Source organism: Nesoenas mayeri (genome assembly GCF_963082525.1).
Source record: "Nesoenas mayeri genome assembly, chromosome: 4".
Lineage (NCBI taxonomy): Eukaryota > Metazoa > Chordata > Aves > Columbiformes > Columbidae > Nesoenas > Nesoenas mayeri.
Window position 1 is genome coordinate 29,751,227 of NC_137540.1, and position 12,749 is coordinate 29,763,975.

Genomic DNA, 12,749 nt, shown 5'->3' on the forward strand with positions numbered 1-12,749 from the left:
ATTAATATGAGAGAATCCCAGTACAATATTGCCAAGAAGGAAGTACCAGGCAGAAGCAAAAATGTACTGCAAACAGGTAGACACAGCTGTACATAACATCTTTCTGGGTTTTATTTCCCCACTTCTTTGAAGCCAGCTGTGTGGTGATTAGAAACGATGCACACCAGGATGCAGACAGAGACGCACAGGCACAGAGTTCTTGTTAGCAGTGAGAGCAGCACCAGGCAGAGCTGAGCTCTCTTTTATTAACAGTTCTCAATTAATATGTTTACAGATACAGGGCTGGACCAAGAGGTTAGCCAGTTTTTTCAAAAAATGTTATTCTAAACACACCACACTCATGTTGTGATTGTTTTCAGTCACGTTCCCATGCAAATCTTGTGGGCATCGTTCTAACTCACTCATTCACATGCCCAGGCCCAATATTCACACCTCATACATATGGGAGCATATTCTCACTGGGCTGGGCTATCACTTCTTACACTCATAAAAAACATACTTCTGTATAATCTGCCCAAAGCCCTTTAGCTGGAACTGCTAAAGTTTCCCACAGCTGTGGGGAAATTTTCGAGCGCTTTACAGTCTAGCAAGGCAAATGGATTTGTGCTGATATTGGGAGGGTTTTTTGCAATGATTTCTGTCTGGCAAGGATTCAGAATGGGACTAAGACCTCTGGTTTCAGGCTTTTAAGGTTTTGAGTGCTCACCTGGAGAGATCTTCAAGGAGGAAGGCTTTGCTGAAGATACTGAATATTTGCTTTCTAACCATCTGAGCCCTTCTCTGTCTCCTATTTTGAGAAGGACATGGATCTTTTTAAAGAGACAGGGAAAAGTGAGATGTTTCACCAGGAAGAGGATCCCTAGTCCTGAATTTCTCAAGAGGGTGCTACTCACCAGTCCATAATATTTGAGCTGTTAAGACATTTAAAATTTACTTCCGCCCAAATCAAAGCACTCAGAATCAGTAGCCTCGCTCATAAATGTCACTTGCAAACGAGACTTGGGACAAAGATGCTGTTACTCTGTCATGTAGCTCACAATGGAAAGCCCTCTTCTCCCAGGTCAGCTGTGGCACCCAACTCCCCTGTTTGTACAAATCCATCTGTAGCAGCATGCTGGTTTCTGCTCCAGCCCCATGTCTGTCACCACTTTGCCAATATGCAACCTGCAAATTAGTATTCACAGCTTGCAATGTTAATTCACCCGTGGCTGAAGCAGGCTGGGGACCACTCATGGCACTGGTCCCTGTTGTGCCAACAAACTCAGGACACAACTGTGATGACAGTGAGAGTTCTCAGGGCTGGGGTTTGGAAAATTCCGACTCACTTTGGGACCCAACAAAATGTGCCTCTCTATACCGTGGCAATGAAGGCAGCTGCTTGTTTTCATAGACAGCATGCTTTTGCCTTCCCCAGGTTTAATCCTCCAGAGGACTTGGTGGGGATCCTGGTATGCCTGCTGGGAACCTCTCATGCATTTGCCTCTGCATCCCACCAAAGGCAGCGGTGACGCCAGTCACAAGGGCAGCAGAGTCCCTCTGACAATCTGATCCTTGCAGCAGAGCAAAAGACAGTAGGAGGGGGAGAAATCTGTACACGGTCCATTTGAGCAGGAATCCCTTTGCCTGACTCTGTAAGCATGAGAGCAAACATCTTTACCTCAGAAGAGGGACTGAAAATGTAGCTTTAAGCAATTAACACAATAGCAAATGTCCCTAGCATTGCCCCATATGGTGTGTGATTTAAATAATCTATCTTGTTCTCTATAGATACTGCTAAAATTGATACATTGTGGGAGAGTTGAGGGATTTTCTTGAGATTGTTGTGTGGATGGGTTTCTATTAGATGGAGATTTATTTCTGAACTAGCCAGGCTCAAAGGAATTTCAAGGTCAGCTCGAAAGCTGAAAACAGGACCTGCTATGGGAGTGAGGCAGTTCTACAATAACAGGGCCTCAACATGACTTCAATTAACAGACCTATTAGCAGTGAGACTCGGGCGTGTAGACAGCTCGTGAACATGGACAATATCCAATCAGCTAATGCATGCTTGGAGCGTGGACGTGTGATCAGGAAATAACTGCATATATAAGGAGGCTTGTTTCTGTAATAAATGGCTTCGCTTGAATTCATATTGAATTGTGTGGAGTCCATGAGTTTTCACCATCATAAGTGGTGACCCTAAAGTGATCCATAAGGAGAATTTATGGAAGGTGGACAATTGCCGCGGGGAGCGAGCCCCAGCTGGAACGTCTTGGCTGGATGGTGACCGGCATGCAGTCTGCAGGCTGTGTGACTCCTGATTGATCGCTACAGAAGCAACAAAGGAGGGATAAAGGATCCAATATCGTTGCAACAGACACCCAAAGAGGTGAGCAGCTCGGGGCGAGAGGAGATGGGGCAGAATATTTTTAAAGAAAAAGAAGAAATACTGCAACTCCTCTTGCCTATTCTCTCTAAGACAGGGGTGAAGTATGAGGAGAGTAACCTCAAAAGACTATTAATTTGGTACAGAGGCAATGGGTTTTCTGCTGACCTGTTAGGAGCTTTTCAAATAGAGACTTAGGAAAAAGTGGGAACTGTGCTGTGGAAGGCAATCAGTCACAGTGAAAAAGATATTCTCGGCATAGTAACCGCCAGGAAACTGATAATTACTACAGTGAAGCAATTAAAACCTGAAAAGACTGTTATGAGCATTAGTGACTCAAAACTTAAACTTGAACTTTGGGACAATATAGGGCAGAAATTATGGGATAAAGTCAGCAATGGAGATAAAGAAGCCAAATCATTAGCAACTACATGGAAGCTTATAATTACCACCTTAAAAGATCTTAAGGCTGAACGGTCTGCTGTCTGCTGCCGGGATTTTTGCAGTGTTGCAGCCTGATAAGTATCCTGAAAGTTGCTGTGAAGTTTACCTGGTTTTTGATACCCTCCCTATTCCGTCCCCTGCTGTGCCTTCGGCACCCCCGATGTTTCAGCAGTCCGGGGCAGGGGGAGGAAAAATGCCAAGCAGGTGGCCTCCTGTACCATTGCCCAACCCTGGTGAGAACAACAAGTCCAAAGGATTGGAGTCAGACAATTTGCCCAAAGAACCTGTGAAAGCTGAGAATGCTGAGGTCATAAACAAGTGTACTATCTGTCCTTTTATCAATTTGTATCTGCCTTTACTGCCTTTTAACCCTCCAACTTCCACAAGAGAGCAGAAGGAGTCACTGGATAAAAGCTGGACAAAAGAACTACTAGTGAGTGAATCCAGCAGTTGGCAATATGGTCATACTGATCGTGACAGGAAAGGGGGTGCTCCTGGGGACTCAGGTTATACGAATAATTATGATGCTAGAAAGTATTGTCGAGAATGTACACTGTTCCAAACCCCCCTGTTACTAATGATTCTCCAGCACGGTTCAACTCCATGTTATCTGATGACTCAGGTGAGGATGGGGGTTTGCAGCATTTTCTTGGAAAGTTAAAGGGAAAAAGAGCATGTGTATGTGTTGCCCCGAGATCAGATAAAAACCATGAAAGACTCAAGCAAAATTAGACCTATGCAATGTAACAGCTATAGATCATTTAGGATGGAACGATGGGGAATCATTGAAAGGGGCAGGTATCCCACAACTCTTGGAAGAGACACTAATTGACACACCACAATTACAGGTGCTATTAGTTTCTGAAATCCTGAGTCAGTCAACAGACCTTGCATATCAAGCTATGCTAAAGGTGCCTGAAACCAACAAAGCAGCCAAATTGTTTATAACTACTGTCAGAGTCCCAATGAGAATTACATGCAATTTATTGACCATCTTCAGGAGGCCATCAATAAGCAGGTTGAAAACTTAGAAGTTAAGGAAGAACTGGTGTTGAAATTAGCAGTAGAGAATGCTAATGTTTGCTATTAACGTGTTATTTGCGAGTTTTACAGTATATATTACGTGCTTCTGTGTATTGCCTCTCTGAAAACCGAGCAGCTCGTCAGGAATGTGAGTTAATTGTTTTACTGGTTGTTGTTAGAATTGTTTCTTTGTGGTACAAGTACATCGTAAAACTTTCTCTCTGCTTTTCCCACTCCCGCTGGGAGCAGCCCTGTGCTTCCCCCCCCTCCCTCCCTCTTCTCATGGTTTTTACTTGTGAGATGGGGTCAGGAATGACTGTTTTCAGTCGTGTTCATAAGAAATCAGTATTGGGAGGTGTTTTAGAACATAGGAAAGCACTTGGAAATATGAGGAAGGAAGATCTTGTAAAATATTGTAATTAATGGTGGCTGCAGTATAAGTTAAATGATTGGGGAAAGTGTCCGGAGAATAGAATCTTGAAGTATAACACTTTGTTGCAATTAATGTTGTTTTTAAGGCAAGAAGAGCAGGACAAAATAAATCTCTACAAGAGATCATTAAATCATTTCAGTCCGTTTTACAGGCGGAACGGTTTGAACTTCAACGAGCTGAGAATTAACTGATAACACACAGGTCATTGAAAACTTGCTGAAGTCTGCAAGATGCTTTCCTCATTAGCCTGTTTTCTTTGTAGGTATCTCTTTAAGAATATTACAGTTTAATAGGTCTTTGTCTGTTATATGGTACAGTAAGTTCATAGACGGTTAAATAATAAGAATCCATGGACTTAAAATGTGCATTTTGTGATAATACAGAAGATCATGAGTAATTTAGTTCCTTACTGCATGAACGTGATGGTAAGATTTTGTGTGTAATAGCTGTTACTTTTCTTTCTAGAATGCTAGATTTATTCCAACATCCAGACTTGTGCAACTCTGTGATAGGCTGTGTCTCATCTCAATGTGCTGGATTTGGCTTTTTTGTATGCACATCATGTAAAGAGTTCTTGTTTTGGAATAACAGTTGTAGCACACTAGATGAGACACTAATAAAAGCCTTGCCCAGTCCAGCTTGCTGTGGCAGTGGGGAGGCAGGTGACCATTGGGCTCCAACGCGCACTGACCTGTTTTGTCAGGGAGACCCAGCAGTACCTTTGTCTGGCTGAGCAGTAAGTGGCCCAAAGGTGCAATGCAAAAATTGAGACATTGTCTTGAATAAGTGTAACTCTGATCTATTTGCATATTTGAACTTGGTGTTTGGTTTTAATATCTGAGCTCAGTATTTTAATTTGCTTATTTATATTTGGTACCAAAAGAATTTTGTTTGGGGAGATAATTACAAAATGGGAACCGGTTCCACTGCTAAAATTCTACCTTGCTCCCCCTTAGGATGCATCCTTACACATTAGAGTAATTACTTATATTGTTATCTAGTAATTTTGAGACCAGAAAAGAATTTTAATTGTTAAACTCTGCTTTGCATTGAGGAAAAAAAAAAAAAAAAAAAAAAAAAGGAAAAAAAAAGAAAAAAAAAAAGAAAAAAAAGCTAAGAAAAAAGAAAGAAAAAAAAAAAAGAAGAAAAAAAAAAAACCCCACAAAAAAAAGCCACCTAAATGCTATGATGGATGTGAACTTGGTATTGTATGAAGTTGTATTTAAAAGTTGCTAGAATATGAACTGATTTGGATCTAGGAAAATGGAATAATGGATTGATGTTTAATATACTGTTTTTTGACATCTGTAAATTGTAAAAGATAAATGGAGCTAAGGAATATAACAACTGTTGAGCTAATTGAAATTGTATATAAAATTTATTATGGTTGAAATGAAATGGGAAAACAAAAAAGCAAAATATCCCGGGCCTGTGCTTGAAGGTAGATTTTGGGCCTGTGTCGGGCTGCGGGATGAACTCGGCTCGTTTTAACTGGGGAGTTTGCCAGAGCCTCCCACTTCGTGCCAGCGATTACGCCAGCTGCATGGCCTTGGCTACATCTGAACTCCAGCAAGAAGAGAAATAAAGAAAAAAAAAAAGAAAAGGAAAACCTGTTTTCTCACTGCTAAGCAGAGAAAGAGGGGTTTTATTCGCCCTGCTCTGTCTTTTTTTTTTCCTGAAGTGTTGTCATCCATCCTTGTTGTGGCACTGTGTTGCTTCTCAGCTTTGAATCAGGGGTTGTTGGTGCTGTTTCTTTTTGCTTCTGTCTTGTCTCCTAGGTTTTGGCACATCTAGGGAGAGAGCTCATCATTTTACCTCCGTGCTGAAGTCAGTCTTTTCACACTGGTCAGCTTTTGGGGGTCAGAGTGCTCAGTGCTTCTCTGGGTCAGAGTGGTACTAAATTGCGTGTGGAGAGGAGCCAGGCTGGTTTGATGTGGAGTTCAAACTGATTTGCTTTCATGCTGGGCTGGAGATCCTGCCATCTCAGATGAGGGCAAGAGGGAGGTTTTATTCCCCCCTCCCCAGTGATGTTACTGCTAGAGAACTGTAATACTGCATGAAGGAGTCTGAGGTTTGAAATTTAAAGGTATCACCAGTAGATCCATAGTTCTAATGAAGCTGATATACCGATTCTTACTCTGATCAAGAAAAGCAGGGAATGAATTTAGGTCTTAACAGGCCATGATCCTTTTGTCATATATGTACGATTTGTGAAATTTAATTTTGATTTTTTTTATTTTTGCAATCTAGTTCCTTGTAAATTGCACTAGCTGATTTTCTTAACAGCACAGCTTTTGGCATGCCTAAATGTAAATTTCTGCAGAACCTGCAAGTCTTTAACATCAGGTCACAGACCATACTTGTATTTGGTCTGATCCTACATACTTGTACAGTTTTTGTTGATGGTTCTGGGAAGTCTCATAAAGCTGAAGTGGTTTGGTGTGAAGATAACAATTGGCATAATTCTGTAAAAATTATTGAAGGTTCAACCCAATTAGCAGAACTTGGCGCAGCTTTACATTACTTAGAGCTTTTATGGAGGAACCTCTAAATTTGATTTGTAATTCTGAGTATGTAGTCAAGGTCCAACGCACGTATCTGATTCTGAACTGTTTGGTTTTGGTTTTGGTTTTGGTTTTTTTAAACAAAAAGGGGGGAGAAGTAGGGAAAGCACAATAAAATCAATAGTCAAAAGCATTGTATATGATGAATCACTTATATCTAAGTGGTGCAGCCCAAATTTGCCCTGTGATGAAACACTTTGCAAGTATGACCCAAAACCATGCTAAATCAGAAAGAACCTGCATTAGTTATGGTCAAATCACTAGTTAACATTCAATGGAAAAGGCCACATCAATTGATAACCTGCGGAAAAGGTTATGTTTGTGTCATTACAGGCTGAGGATTGAAGTGGATTCAACAAAGATTCAACGGATGCAGATGGACAGGAGAGAGATAAGCTGTGAGGATTGTTTCAGATGCAAACCATGGATCCTAATTCAGTGTTATAGATGCTCACAGACCTGGTGGTCTAGAAGCCTATTAGCAAGCAGGTGGTGTAACTTCTGTGGAGAATGGCAATTTGAATAAGGAGAGACAAAAGGGCGATATTACACTTAGATAGTCAATGCAAAAATGAGGTAAGATTATGAGACATTCCTACCATAGTGTCTACTGCACTCTTTCTCCCTAGTCTAGCAGCTGCTAAAGCTTTAGGAGACATACCAAAGTCAAGCTATTGGTCTTTTAAACAGGCTAGTCTAACTTCTGAGATACTAACTCAATTAATAGTACATGTTGATGGTATTAGGCATACTACTCTACAAAATCACATAGTTACAGATCTTTTAACACTAGGTCGTGGTTGTGAAGAATTTGAGAAAATGTGTTGTATTAACTTGTCTGATCCTTCTGAATCTATTCACAGTAATTTAGACAAACTAAAACAGCACGTTAATAAGATTGCCACAGTAGAATTAAGGTTTGACAAATGGTTTAAAAGCTTGGAAATAGGTGGGTAGTTGTTTGATCTTATGTAAGGCTTAGCTACATTATATGTAACTGTAATCATTGTTGTTAATCATATGTTGTATGCTGCAGTGTATTTCAAAGATGATTCAGTGTGTTGTAAACAAGGCCTGGCTGGTTCAAAAACAAAAAGGGGGAATTGTGGGAGATTTGAGGGATTTTCTTGAGATTGTTGTGTGGATGGGTTTCTATTAGATGGAGATTTATTTCTGAACTAGCCAGGCTCAAAGGAATTTCAAGGTCAGCTCGAAAGCTGAAAACAGGACCTGCTATGGGAGTGAGGCAGTTCTACAATAACAGGGCCTCAACATGACTTCAATTAACAGACCTATTAGCAGTGAGACTCGGGCGTGTAGACAGCTCGTGAACATGGACAATATCCAATCAGCTAATGCATGCTTGGAGCGTGGACGTGTGATCAGGAAATAACTGCATATATAAGGAGGCTTGTTTCTGTAATAAATGGCTTCGCTTGAATTCATATTGAATTGTGTGGAGTCCATGAGTATTCACCCTCGCAATACATGCCAACTTTAAAGCCAACTGAAGTTTACTTAATGTAGAATACCTCAACATCTGAGATTTAACATATCTGCATTATATATTAAATATATATATAAATATATATATAAAATATATATTAATATATATAAAATATGTAAATATGTATATTTATATATAAATATATAAAAATATATATAAATATAAATATATATAAATAAATAAATAAATAAATAAATAAATAAATAAATATATATATATGAAATAGGACTGAATCAAACATGTTCCACTCATGCTGAGCCATCCAAGGTAAACTTGGGGAGAAAACTTGGTAAACTATCGCATATGTTGGAAGTGTAGCTTTTTCCCCTCAGTTAAGCAACTGTGTCCAGGAAATGTTTCTCCCTTCTCTGTGTAGGACACGAAAGGTAGACTCTCCTTGTGCAAACACAACTTGCACAGGGAAATCGATATTAATTTGGGAAAATGGGAGAGCAGAGGATATCTGCCCATGCAACTCACATACTGGAAAGTCTCGCTCTGGTTCTGTTCCTGGACCTGTGTGACAGGTTTCAGTGAAACCTGAGGGAAAACAGAAGCCCCAGAAAATATCTTCAACAGGTTCAAGCCCTGCATGAAATCCTTGATGAAATACTGTACATGTGAGTATGCATTTGGCAGAGTGGGCTGGAAGCCCATATGTGTGTGTGTGCAAATAAGGGAAGAAAAATAATCTCACTAAACCCTGACTTTTCAATATCTGGCTAACAAATGGCCCAAATGCTGAAGCGTCTGAGGGCAGCAGCTCCACAACGGCCCATCACCCTTACAGCTGCTGCCTGAAGGGCTGGGACCTGTCACTGCAGTTTATTATCATTATTATAACTATTTATTCTTATTATTAACAACAACATTTACTATCCACTGTCCCTACAATAGTGTGTGTGAGGGCTGCCTTGGTTGCAGCAGCCATGAGATGGTGGAGTTCAGGATCTCATGTGGCAGGAACAGAATACCAAGCAAAATCAAAAGCCTGGACTTTACTAGGGCCAACTTTGGCCTTTTCAAACAACTGCTAGGGGAAATACCATGGGCAAGGCTGCTTGAAGGTAAAGGGGCCCAAGATAGTTGGTTAGATTCAGGGACTGCTTCTTCCAAGCTCAAGATGAGAGCATCCCAACACGTAGGAAGTCAAGGAAGGGAGCCAAGAGATCTGTGTGTTTAAACAGGGAACTGCTGGGCAAACTCAAGTGCAAGAGGAGAGTTTACAGATCATGGAAGGAGGGGCTGGCCACTTGGGAAAAATATGACTGCTGTCAGAGGACGTAGGGAGGCAACTAGGAAAGCTAAGGCCTCCTTAGAATTAAACCTGGTGAGAGGGGTCAAGGACAACAGAAAGAGCCTCTTCAAATACATGGCAGATAAATCTAACACCAGAGGCAATGTAGGCCCACAGATGAATGAGATGGTGACAGAAGATATAGAGAAGGCAGAGTTACCGAATGCCTTCTTTATCTCTGTCTACACTACCGGATGCTGTCCTGAAGAGCCCCATACCGCTGAGGCCCCAGAGGAAGTCAAGACAATGGTGGAGTCTGCCTTGTTTGATGAGGACTGGGTTATGGAGCAATTAAGCAATCTGGACATCCATAAACCCATGGGTCCAGATGGGATGCACCTGAAGGTGCTGAGGGAGGTGGCTGAAGTTATTGCTAGGCCACTCTCCATAATCTTTGCTAAGTTGTGGGAAATGGGAGAGGTGCCTGAGGATTGGAGGAAAGCAAATGTCACTCCAGTCTTCAACAAGGGCAAGAAGAAGTAACTATAGACCGGTTAGCCTCACCTCCATCTCTGGGAAACTGACGGAACAACTAATCCATGGTGCCATCTCAAGGCCTATCAAGGATAAGAGGGTCCTTAGGGGCAGTCAACATGGCTTCACCAAGGGGAAGTTGTGCTTGACCAACCTCATAGCCTTTTATGAGGACATAACAACATGGATAGATGATGGAAAAGCAGTGGATGACTTCAGTAAAGCATTTGACACAGTCTCCCACAGCATCCTCACAGCTAAACTGAGGAAGTGTGGTCTGGATGATCAGGTAGTGAGGTGGACTGTGAACCGGCTGAAGGAAAGAAGCTGGAGAGTCATGGTCAATGGGGCAGAGTCTAGTTGGAGGTCTGTAGTGGAGTCCCTCAAGGGTCAGTACTGGGAACAAGATTATTCAATATATTAATCAACGACTTGGATGAGGGAATAGAGTGCCCTGTCAGCAAGTTTGCTGATTACACCAAGCTAGGAGGAGTGGCTGACACGCCAGAAGGCTGTGCTGCCATCCAGCGAGACCTGGACAGGCTGGAGAGTTGGGCGGGGACATCAAATAACAATCAAATATAACAAGGGAAAGTGTAGAGTCCTGCATCTGGGCGGGAACAACCCCAGGTTCCAGTATAAGCTGGGGAAGGACCTATTAAAGAGCAGTGTAGGGGAAAGGGACCTGGGGGTCCTGGTGGACAGCAGAATGACCATGAGTGAGCACTGTGCCCTTTTGGCCAGGAAGGCCAATGGCATCCTGGGGTGTATTAGAAGGGGGGTGGTTAGTAGGTCAAGAGATGTTTTCCACCCCCTCTACTCCGCCCTGGTGAGACCGCATCTGGAATATTGTGTTCTGGGTCCCTCAGTTCAAGAAGGACAAGGAACTGCTGGAGAGAGTCCAGTGCAGAGCCACGACGGTGATTAAGGGAGTGGAGCATCTCCCTTATGAGGAAAGGCTGAGGGAACTGGGTCTCTTTAGCTTGGAGAAGACTGATGGGTGACCTCATTAATGTTTATAAATATATAAAGGGTGAGTGTCAGAAGGATGGAGCCAGGCTCTTCTCAGTGACAATCAATGATAGGACAAGGGGCAATGGGTACAAACTGGAAAACAGGAGGTTCCACTTAAATATGAGAAGAAACTTCTTCACAGTGAGGGTGACATAGCACTAGAACAGGCTGCTCAGGGAAGTTGTGGAGTCTCCTTCTCTGGAGACATTCAAAACCTGCCTAGACACATTCCTGTGTAACCTCATCTAGGTGTTCCTGCTCTGGCAGGGGGATTGGACTAGATGATCTTTCGAGGTGCCTTCCAATCCAATGACATTCTGTCATTCTGTGAACAAAGGAAAGTGTTTAGCCAGGGCAATTCACACCACTGAAGTCAAGAGCCTACACATGAAACAGGAAAGGCAGGAATTGGCCATGATGCCTCTCTTGTTCCCTTTGATCACAGCAGATTATTTGCCTGTAGCAGATTTTTCCTGGGTTCCCTGTTCCCCTCTTCCCTAAATATTTGCTCAATATCTCCCAATTGTGAAAGGACACACCTTGCAAAGTGTAGTTAGAGCCGTAGGGGTCTTATGATGGTAGGGATGAAATTGCCATGAGGCATTTCTTACTCCAAACAACAGTAGAAAGAGAAAATAAGCAGAACTGAAAAAGTGGATCTGCTGTTACAAGAGCACACTGGAAACCCTGCATTTGCCTATCTGGTTATGACATTTTAATTTGAGCCTTTCCTCAGTTTCAGAATGCACATGTGCGACCTATTCTCTGAAACTATACACAGTTTTTTCTTAGGCTTTTGTGGACAGATACAATTCCCTAAAATGAAGATTGCTCTGAATGACTGAAAGGTGCCTTAATTCCCATGTCAATCCTCTCATATGTGCTCTAAACTATCAGCTGGTTTAATTTCCAAGGTACAACAATAGGGCCTGTAACTCTCATTTGCAGGAACAATAAATAGCGTCATAATTGTTTTTTTAAGAGTTTGGATTTACAAGAAGAAAAATATCAGCAGAATCAGGCCAACCTACAAATGAAATAGGGACTTTGTAACCCTCATTCAGCTTTAATTCTTCTACACAGCACATCTCTGCATCTCTTCTTAATGAAGGTTTTGCTGCTGCAACGTGTCTTATGTGGAGTGGAATATACTTAATTTGATCTGTAATTATTATTATTAATGCAACTAAGCTTAGTGTAGCAGTTTACCTTATCTCCAAGGTAAAATACAGTTCTCACGTGAAATGCGCAGCTCTTTCAATCTGTCTTGCATCGGAATTGTTATTGATTTGAAGAGGGTTTCATTTGAGTGCATTGTGCTATGGGAAATAATTAATCAGCACATGCTGCATTCAGCCCTCCTCCCCCTTCCCCCGCAATGAGTTAAAGTTCTTAAAAATGAAACTCAAATGAAAATAGTTTCCAGGTTTGTTTTGGTTGGGTTGTTTTGTTTTGTTTTGGATTGGCTTGTTTTCAGTTAAAACAGCTAGGAGCTGCAGAGAAACACCTCCTTTAAAAACTAAAATGTTTATGTGTGCATAAGCAGAAAAAACAGTGTTTCATTTTTTGCCAATAGTATCTGAGTTTTTCAAGTCCGCTGCTGGACTCCTAGACAATTCAGTTCAAAT